Source organism: Andrena cerasifolii, unplaced genomic scaffold (assembly GCF_050908995.1).
Source record: "Andrena cerasifolii isolate SP2316 unplaced genomic scaffold, iyAndCera1_principal scaffold2897, whole genome shotgun sequence".
Lineage (NCBI taxonomy): Eukaryota > Metazoa > Arthropoda > Insecta > Hymenoptera > Andrenidae > Andrena > Andrena cerasifolii.
The window spans coordinates 2,564-13,009 of record NW_027487788.1 but is presented as its reverse complement, the minus strand read 5'-3'; the positions used below and the strand labels follow the sequence as shown (position 1 = coordinate 13,009).

At 21.1% G+C, this 10,446-nt stretch overlaps 2 long non-coding RNA genes across 3 annotated transcripts; both read left to right on the top strand.

Moving 5' to 3' along the window:
* Window positions 1-2,597: 2,597 nt before the first annotated feature.
* Window positions 2,598-5,350, top strand: LOC143378321 (uncharacterized). Of its 2 annotated transcripts, XR_013088184.1 has the most exons (4): window positions 2,598-3,061; window positions 3,174-3,964; window positions 4,934-4,955; window positions 5,068-5,350. It is a non-coding gene; the product is annotated as an uncharacterized LOC143378321 (long non-coding RNA). The 2 variants fall into 2 exon arrangements; XR_013088183.1 differs by having other exon boundaries at window positions 2,598-3,964.
* Window positions 5,351-5,711: 361 nt separating this feature from the next.
* LOC143378320 (uncharacterized) lies at window positions 5,712-9,793 on the top strand. Its single transcript, XR_013088182.1, has 2 exons — window positions 5,712-7,296; window positions 7,626-9,793. It is a non-coding gene; the product is annotated as an uncharacterized LOC143378320 (long non-coding RNA).
* Window positions 9,794-10,446: the final 653 nt, after the last annotated feature.

The following is a 10,446-nucleotide window of genomic DNA, read 5'->3' as shown; positions in this document are numbered from 1 at the left end:
TGTATAAATAGAGAAAAATAGGTAAATAAACCAAAGGAAAAAAGGTAAATAAAAAAATAGGTATATAAATTAGAGGAAAAAATACGTAACTAACAGAGAAAAAATAGGAAAATAAATGAGAGAAAAAAGAGGTAAATAAGTAGAGAAAAATAGGTAAATAAACAGAGAAAAAATTTGTAAATAAATTAGAGAAAAAAATAGATAAATAAATTAGAGGAAAAAATAGGTAAATAAACAGAGAAAAATAGGTAATGAAGTAGAGAAAACAAAGTAGTTAAATAAATACAGAAAAAAGAGGTAAATAAACTATAGAAAAAATAGGGAAATAAATAGGGAAAAATAGGTAAATTAGGTAGAGAGAAAATAGGTAAATAAATTAGAGGAAAAAATAGATAAATAAATTAGAGGAAAAATAGGTAAATAAACAGAGAAAAAATTTGTAAATAAATTAGAGAAAAAAATAGATAAAGAAATTGTGAAAAATAGGTAATGAAGTAGAGAAACCAAAGTAGGTAAATAAATACAGAAAAAAGAGGTAAATAACTAGAGAAAAAATAGGTAAATAAATACAGATAAACAGGTAAATAAATATAGAAAATATAGGTGTATAAATTAGAGAAAGGAAGAGGTAAATAAATAGAAAAAAGTAAATGAATAGAGAAAAAATTGGAAAATAAATAGAGAAAGAATAGGTAAATAAATATAGAAAAAAAAGGTAAATTATCTAGAGAAAAAATAGGTAAATAAATAGAGAAAACAAAAGAGGTAAATAAATAGAGGGGAAAAAAGGTAAATAAATAGAGAAAACAAAGGACGTAAATAAATAGAGAAAAAATAGGTAAATAAATTAGAGAAAAAAATAGATAAATAAATTAGAGGAAAAAATAGGTAAATTAGGTAGAGAAAAAATAGGTAAATAAATTAGAGAAAAAAATAGATAAATAAATTAGAGGAAAAAATAGGTAAATAAACAGAGAAAAAATTTGTAAATAATTTAGAGAAAAAAATAGATAAAGAAATTGTGAAAAATAGGTAATGAAGTAGAGAAAACAAAGTAGGAAAATAAATACAGAAAAAAGAGGTAAATAACTAGAGAAAAATAGGTAAATAAATAGAGAAAAACAGGTAAATAAATAGAGAAAATATAGGTGTATAAATTAGAGAAAGAAAGAGGTAAATAAATTGAAAAAAGTAAATGAATAGAGACAAAATTGGAAAATAAATAGAGAAAAAATAGGTAAATAAATATAGAAAAAATAGGTAAATTATCTAGAGAAAAATAGGTAAATAAATAGAGAAAACAAAAGAGGTAAATAAATAGAGGGGAAAAAAGGTAAATAAATAGAGAAAACAAAGGAGGTAAATAAATAGAGAAAAAATAGGTAAATAAATTAGAGAAAAAAATAGATAAATAAATTAGAGGAAAAAATAGGTAAATAAACACAGAAAAAATTTGTAAATAAATTAGATAAAAAAATAGATAAAGAAATTGTGAAAAATAGGTAATGAAGTGGAGAAAACAAAGTAGGTAAATAAATACAGAAAAAAGAGGTAAATAACTAGAGAAAAAATAGGTAAATTAATAGAGAAAAACAGGTAAATAAATAGAAAAAATATATGTGTATAAATTAGAGAAAGAAAGAGGTAAATAAATAGAAAAAAGTAAATGAATAGAGAAAAAATTGGAAAATAAATAGAGAAAGAATAGGTAAATAAATATAGAAAAAATAGGTAAATTATCTAGAGAAAAAATAGATAAATAAATAGAGAAAACAAAAGAGGTAAATAAATAGAGGGGGAAAAAGGTAAATAAATAGAGAAAACAAAGGACGTAAATAAATAGAGAAAAAATAGGTAAATAAATTAGACAAAAAAATAGATAAATAAATTAGAGGAAAAAATGGGTAAATTAGGTAGAGAAAAAATAGGTAAATAAATTAGAGAAAAAAATAGATAAATAAAGTAGAGGAAAAAATAGGTAAATAAACAGAGAAAAAATTTGTAAATAAATTAGAGAAAAAAATAGATAAAGAAATTGTGAAAAATAGGTAATGAAGTAGAGAAAACAAAGTAGGTAAATAAATTAGAGGAAAAAATAGGTAAATAAACAGAGAAAAAATTTGTAAATAAATTAGAGAAAAAAATAGATAAAGAAATTGTGAAAAATAGGTAATGAAGTAGAGAAAACAAAGTAGGTAAATAAATACAGAAAAAAGAGGTAAATAACTAGAGAAAAAATAGGTAAATAAATAGAGAAAAACAGGTAAATAAATAGAGAAAAAATAGGTAAATTATCTAGAGAAAATTAGGTAAATAAATAGAGAAAACGAAAGAGGTAAATAAATTAGAGAAAAAAATAGATAAAGAAATTGTGAAAAATAGATAATGAAGTAGAGAATACAAAGGAGGTAAATAAATACAGAAAATAGTTAAATAAATAGAGAAAAATAGGTAAATAATTTAGAGAAAAAAATAGGCAAGTAAATAGAGAAAAATAGGTAATGAAGTAGAGAAAACAAAGTGGGTAAATAAATACAGAAAAAGAGGTAAATAACTAGAGAAAAAATAGGTAAATAAATAGAGAAAAACATGTAAATAAATAGAAAAAATATATGTGTATAAATTAGAGAAAGAAAGAGGTAAATAAATTGAAAAAAGTAAATGAATAGAGACAAAATTGGAAAATAAATAGAGAAAAAATAGGTAAATAAATATAGAAAAAATAGGTAAATTATCTAGAGAAAAATAGGTAAATAAATAGAGAAAACAAAAGAGGTAAATAAATAGAGGGAAAAAAAGGTAAATAAATAGAGAAAACAAAGGAGGTAAATAAATAGAGAAAAATAGGTAAATAAATTAGAGAAAAAAATAGATAAATAAAGTAGAGGAAAAAATAGGTAAATAAACAGAGAAAAAATTTGTAAATAAATTAGAGAAAAAAATAGATAAAGAAATTGTGAAAAATAGGTAATGAAGTAGAGAAAACAAAGTAGGTAAATAAATACAGAAAAAAGAGGTAAATAACTAGAGAAAAAATAGGTAAATAAATAGAGAAAAACAGGTAAATAAATAGAGAAAATATAGGTGTATAAATTAGAGAAAGAAAGAGGTAAATAAATAGAAAAAAGTAAATGAATAGAGACAAAATTGGAAAATAAATAGAGAAAAAATAGGTAAATAAATATAGAAAAATAGGTAAATTATCTAGAGAAAAAATAGGTAAATAAATAGAGAAAACAAAAGAGGTAAATAAATAGAGAAAAAATAGGGAAATAATTAGAGAAAAATAGGTAAATTAGGTAGAGAAAAAATAGGTGTATAAATAGAGAAAAATAGGTAAATAAACCAAAGGAAATAAGGTAAATAAAAAATAGGTAAATAAATTAGAGGAAAAAATAGGTAAATAAACAGAGAAAAATAGGTAATGTAGTAGAGAAAACAAAGTAGGTAAATAAACACAGAAAAAAGAGGTAAATAAAGTAGAGAAAAAATAGGTATATAAATAGAGAAAAATATCTAATTAAAAAAAATAGGTAAATAAATAGAGGGAAAAAAAGGTAAATAAATAGAGAAAACAAAGTAGGTAAATAAATACAGAAAAAAGAGGTAAATAACTAGAGAAAAAATAGGTAAATTAATAGAGAAAAACAGGTAAATAAATAGAAAAAATATATGTGTATAAATTAGAGAAAGAAAGAGGTAAATAAATAGAAAAAAGTAAATGAATAGAGAAAAAATTGGAAAATAAATAGAGAAAGAATAGGTAAATAAATATAGAAAAATAGGTAAATTATCTAGAGAAAAAATAGGTAAATAAATAGAGAAAACAACAGAGGTAAATAAATAGAGAAAAAATAGGGAAATAATTATAGAAAAATAGGTAAATTAGGTAGAGAAAAAATAGGTGTATAAATAGAGAAAAATAGGTAAATAAACCAAAGGAAATAAGGTAAATAAAAAATAGGTAAATAAATTAGAGGAAAAAATAGGTAAATAAACAGAGAAAAATAGGTAATGTAGTAGAGAAAACAAAGTAGGTAAATAAATACAGAAAAAAGAGGTAAATAAAGTAGAGAAAAAATAGGTGTATAAATAGAGAAAAATATCTAATTAAAAAAAAATAGGTAAATAAATAGAGGGAAAAAAAGGTAAATAAATAGAGAAAACAAAGGAGGTAAATAAATAGAGAAAAATAGGTAAATAAATTAGAGAAAAAAATAGATAAATAAATTAGAGGAAAAAATAGGTAAATAAACACAGAAAAGATTTGTAAATGAATTAGAGAAAAAAATAGATAAAGAAATTGTGAAAAATAGGTAATGAAGTAGAGAAAACAAAGTAGGTAAATAAATACAGAAAAAAGAGGTAAATAACTAGAGAAAAAATAGGTAAATTAATAGAGAAAAACAGGTAAATAAATAGAAAAAATATATGTGTATAAATTAGAGAAAGAAAGAGGTAAATAAATAGAAAAAAGTAAATGAATAGAGAAAAAATTGGAAAATAAATAGAGAAAGAATAGGTAAATAAATATAGAAAAAATAGGTAAATTATCTAGAGAAAAAATAGGTAAATAAATAGAGAAAACAAAAGAGGTAAATAAATAGAGGGGAAAAAAGGTAAATAAATAGAGAAAACAAAGGACGTAAATAAATAGAGAAAAAATAGGTAAATAAATTAGACAAAAAAATAGATAAATAAATTAGAGGAAAAATGGGTAAATTAGGTAGAGAAAAAATAGGTAAATAAATTAGAGAAAAAAATAGATAAATAAAGTAGAGGAAAAAATAGGTAAATAAACAGAGAAAAAATTTGTAAATAAATTAGAGAAAAAAATAGATAAAGAAATTGTGAAAAATAGGTAATGAAGTAGAGAAAACAAAGTAGGTAAATAAATACAGAAAAAAGAAGTAAATAACTAGAGAAAAAATAGGTAAATAAATAGAGAAAAACAGGTAAATAAATAGAGAAAATATAGGTGTATAAATTAGAGAAAGAAAGAGGTAAATAAATAGAAAAAAGTAAATGAATAGAGACAAAATTGGAAAATAAATAGAGAAAAAATAGGTAAATAAATATAGAAAAATAGGTAAATTATCTAGAGAAAAAATAGGTAAATAAATAGAGAAAACAAAAGAGGTAAATAAATAGAGAAAAAATAGGGAAATAATTAGAGAAAAATAGGTAAATTAGGTAGAGAAAAAATAGGTGTATAAATAGAGAAAAATAGGTAAATAAACCAAAGGAAATAAGGTAAATAAAAAATAGGTAAATAAATTAGAGGAAAAAATAGGTAAATAAACAGAGAAAAATAGGTAATGTAGTAGAGAAAACAAAGTAGGTAAATAAACACAGAAAAAAGAGGTAAATAAAGTAGAGAAAAAATAGGTGTATAAATAGAGAAAAATATCTAACTAAAAAAAAATAGGTAAATAAATAGAGGGAAAAAAAGGTAAATAAATAGAGAAAACAAAGGAGGTAAATAAATAGAGAAAAATAGGTAAATAAATTAGAGAAAAAAATAGATAAATAAAGTAGAGGAAAAAATAGGTAAATAAACAGAGAAAAAATTTGTAAATAAATTAGAGAAAAAAATAGATAAAGAAATTGTGAAAAATAGGTAATGAAGTAGAGAAAACAAAGTAGGTAAATAAATACAGAAAAAAGAGGTATATAACTAGAGAAAAAATAGGTAAATAATTAGAGAAAAACAGGTAAATAAATATAGAAAAATAGGTAAATTATCTAGAGAAAAAATAGGTAAATAAATAGAGAAAACAAAAGAGGTAAATAAATAGAGAAAAAATAGGGAAATAATTAGAGAAAAATAGGTAAATTAGGTAGAGAAAAAATAGGTGTATAAATAGAGAAAAATAGGTAAATAAACCAAAGGAAATAAGGTAAATAAAAAATAGGTAAATAAATTAGAGGAAAAAATAGGTAAATAAACAGAGAAAAAAAGGTAAATAAATAGAGAAAACAAAGTAGGTAAATAAATACAGAAAAAAGAGGTAAATAACTAGAGAAAAAATAGGTAAATTAATAGAGAAAAACAGGTAAATGAATAGAAAAAATATATGTGTATAAATTAGAGAAAGAAAGAGGTGAATAAATAGAAAAAAGTAAATGAATAGAGAAAAAATTGGAAAATAAATAGAGAAAGAATAGGTAAATAAATATAGAAAAATAGGTAAATTATCTAGAGAAAAAATAGGTAAATAAATAGAGAAAACAAAAGAGGTAAATAAATGGAGAAAAAATAGGGAAATAATTATAGAAAAATAGGTAAATTAGGTAGAGAAAAAATAGGTGTATAAATAGAGAAAAATAGGTAAATAAACCAAAGGAAATAAGGTAAATAAAAAATAGGTAAATAAATTAGAGGAAAAAATAGGTAAATAAACAGAGAAAAATAGGTAATGAAGTAGAGAGAACAAAGTAGGTAAATAAATACAGAAAAAAGAGGTAAATAAACTATAGAAAAAATAGGGGAAAATATATAGGGAAAAATAGGTAAATTAGGTAGAGAGAAAATAGGTAAATAAATTAGAGGAAAAAGTAGATAAATAAATTAGAGGAAAAATAGGTAAATAAACAGAGAAAAAATTTGTAAATAAATTAGAGAAAAAAATAGATAAAGAAATTGTGAAAAATAGGTAATGAAGTAGAGAAACCAAAGTAGGTAAATAAATACAGAAAAAAGAGGTAAATAACTAGAGAAAAAATAGGTAAATAAATACAGATAAACAGGTAAATAAATATAGAAAATATAGGTGTATAAATTAGAGAAAGAAAGAGGTAAATAAATAGAAAAAAGTAAATGAATAGAGAAAAAATTGGAAAATAAATAGAGAAAGAATAGGTAAATAAATATAGAAAAAATAGGTAAATTATCTAGAGAAAAAATAGGTAAATAAATAGAGAAAACAAAAGAGGTAAATAAATAGAGGGGAAAAAAGGTAAATAAATAGAGCAAACAAAGGACGTAAATAAATAGAGAAAAAATAGGTAAATAAATTAGAGGAAAAAATAGATAAATAAATTAGAGGAAAAAATAGGTAAATTAGGTAGAGAAAAAATAGGTAAATAAATTAGAGAAAAAAATAGATAAATAAATTAGAGGAAAAAATAGGTAAATAAACAGAGAAAAAATTTGTAAATAAATTAGAGAAAAAAATAGATAAAGAAATTGTGAAAAATAGGTAATGAAGTAGAGAAAACAAAGTAGGTAAATAAATACAGAAAAAAGAGGTAAATAACTAGAGAAAAAATAGGTAAATAAATAGAGAAAAACAGGTAAATAAATAGAGAAAATATACGTGTATAAATTAGAGAATGAAAGAGGTAAATAAATAGAAAAAAGTAAATGAATAGAGACAAAATTGGAAAATAAATAGAGGAAAAATAGGTAAATAAATATAGAAAAAATAGGTAAATTATCTAGAGAAAAAATAGGTAAATAAATAGAGAAAACAAAATAGGTAAATAAATAGAGGGGAAAAAAGGTAAATAAATAGAGAAAACAAAGGAGGTAAATAAATAGAGAAAAAATAGGTAAATAAATTAGAGAAAAAATAGATAAATAAATTAGAGGAAAAAATAGGTAAATTAATAGAGAAAAACAGGTAAATAAATAGAAAAAATATAGGTGTATAAATAGAGAAAAATAGGTAAATAAACCAAAGAAAAAAAGGTAAATAAAAAATAGGTAAATAAATTAGAGGAAAAAATAGGTAAATAAACAGAGAAAAATACGTAAATAAATGAGAGAGAAAAATAGGTAAATATATAGAGAAAAATTGGTAAATAAATAGAGATAAAGTAGGTAAATATAATAGAGAAAAAGTAGGTAAATAAACAGAGAAAAAATAGGTAAATTATCTAGAGAAAAATAGGTAAATAAATAGATAAAACAAAAGAGGTAAATAAATAGAGAAAAAAGTAGGTAAATAAATACAGAAAAATAGGTAAATTAGGTAGAGAAAAAATAGGTGTATAAATAGAGAAAAATAGCTAATTAAAAAAAATAGGTAAATAAATAGAGGGAAAAAAGGTAAATAAATAGAGAAAACAAAGGAGGTAAATAAATAGAGAAAAAATAGGTAAATAAATTAGAGAAAAAAATAGATAAATAAATTAGAGGAAAAAATAGGTAAATAAACAGAGAAAAAATTTGTAAATAAATTACAGAAAAAAATAGATAAAGAAATTGTGAAAAATAGGTAATGAAGTAGAGAATACAAAGGAGGTAAATAAATACAGAAAATAGGTAAATAAATAGAGAAAAAAGTAGGTAAATAAATACAGAAAAATAGGTAAATTAGGTAGAGAAAAAATAGGTGTATAAATAGAGAAAAATAGCTAATTAAAAAAAAATAGGTAAATAAATAGAGGGGAAAAAAGGTAAATAAATAGAGAAAACAAAGGTAAATAAATTAGAGAAAAAAATAGATAAATAAATTAGAGGAAAAAATAGGTAAATAAACAGAGAAAAAATTTGTAAATAAATTACAGAAAAAAATAGATAAAGAAATTGTGAAAAATAGGTAATGAAGTAGAGAATACAAAGGAGGTAAATAAATACAGAAAATAGGTAAATAAATAGAGAAAAATAGGTAATGAAGTAGAGAAAACAAAGTAGGTAAATAAATACAGAAAAAGAGGTAAATAACTAGAGAAAAAATATGTAAATAAATACAGAAAACAAAAGAGGTAAATAAATAGAGAAAAATAGGTGTATAAATAGAGAAAAATAGGTAAATAAACCAAAGGAAAAAAGGTAAATAAAAAAATAGGTATATAAATTAGAGGAAAAAATACGTAAATAAACAGAGAAAAAATAGGAAAATAAATGAGAGAAAAAGAGGTAAATAAGTAGAGAAAAATAGGTAAATAAACAGAGAAAAAATTTGTAAATAAATTAGAGAAAAAAATAGATAAATAAATTAGAGGAAAAAATAGGTAAATAAACAGAGAAAAATAGGTAATGAAGTAGAGGAAACAAAGTAGGTAAATAAATACAGAAAAAGAGGTAAATAAACTAGAGAAAAAATAGGTGTATAAATAGAGAAAAATATCTAATTAAAAAAAATAGGTAAATAAATAGAGGGAAAAAAGGTAAATAAATAGAGAAAACAAAGGAGGTAAATAAATAGAGAAAAAATAGGTAAATAAATTAGAGAAAAATAGATAGATAAATTAGAGGAAAAAATAGGTAAATAAACAGAGAAAAAATTTGCAAATAAATTACAGAAAAAAATAGATAAAGAAATTGTGAAAAATAGGTAATGAAGTAGAGAATACAAAGGAGGTAAATAAATACAGAAAATAGGTAAATAAATAGAGAAAAAAGTAGGTAAATAAATACAGAAAAATAGGTAAATTAGGTAGAGAAAAAATAGGTGTATAAATAGAGAAAAATAGCTAATTAAAAAAAATAGGTAAATAAATAGAGGGGAAAAAAGGTAAATAAATAGAGAAAACAAAGGTAAATAAATTAGAGAAAAAAATAGATAAATAAATTAGAGGAAAAAATAGGTAAATAAACAGAGAAAAAATTTGTAAATAAATTACAGAAAAAAATAGATAAAGAAATTGTGAAAAATAGGTAATGAAGTAGAGAATACAAAGGAGGTAAATAAATACAGAAAATAGGTAAATAAATAGAGAAAAATAGGTAATGAAGTAGAGAAAACAAAGTAGGTAAATAAATACAGAAAAAAGAGGTAAATAACTAGAGAAAAAATATGTAAATAAATACAGAACACAAAAGAGGTAAATAAATAGAGAAAAATAGGTGTATAAATAGAGAAAAATAGGTAAATAAACCAAAGGAAAAAAGGTAAATAAAAAAATAGGTATATAAATTAGAGGAAAAAATACGTAAATAAACAGAGAAAAAATAGGAAAATAAATGAGAGAAAAAAGAGGTAAATAAGTAGAGAAAAATAGGTAAATAAACAGAGAAAAAATTTGTAAATAAATTAGAGAAAAAAATAGATAAATAAATTAGAGGAAAAAATAGGTAAATAAACAAAGAAAAAATTTGTAAATAAATTAGAGAAAAAAATAGATAAAGAAATAGTGAAAAATAGGTAATGAAGTAGAGAATACAAAGGAGGTAAATAAATACAGAAAATAGGTAAATAAATAGACAAAAATAGGTAAATAATTTAGAGAAGAAAGTAGGCAAATAAATAGAGAAAAATAGGTAAATAAATGAGAGAAAAAAATAGGTAAATAAATACAGAAAAATAGGTAAATTAGGTAGAGAAAAAATAGGTGTATAAATAGAGAAAAATAGGTAAATAAACCAAAGGAAATAAGGTAAATAAAAAATAGGTAAATAAATTAGAGGAAAAAATAGGTAAATAAACAGAGAAAAATAGGTAATGAAGTAGAGGAAACAAAGTAGGTAAATAAATACAGAAAAAGAGGTAAATAAAC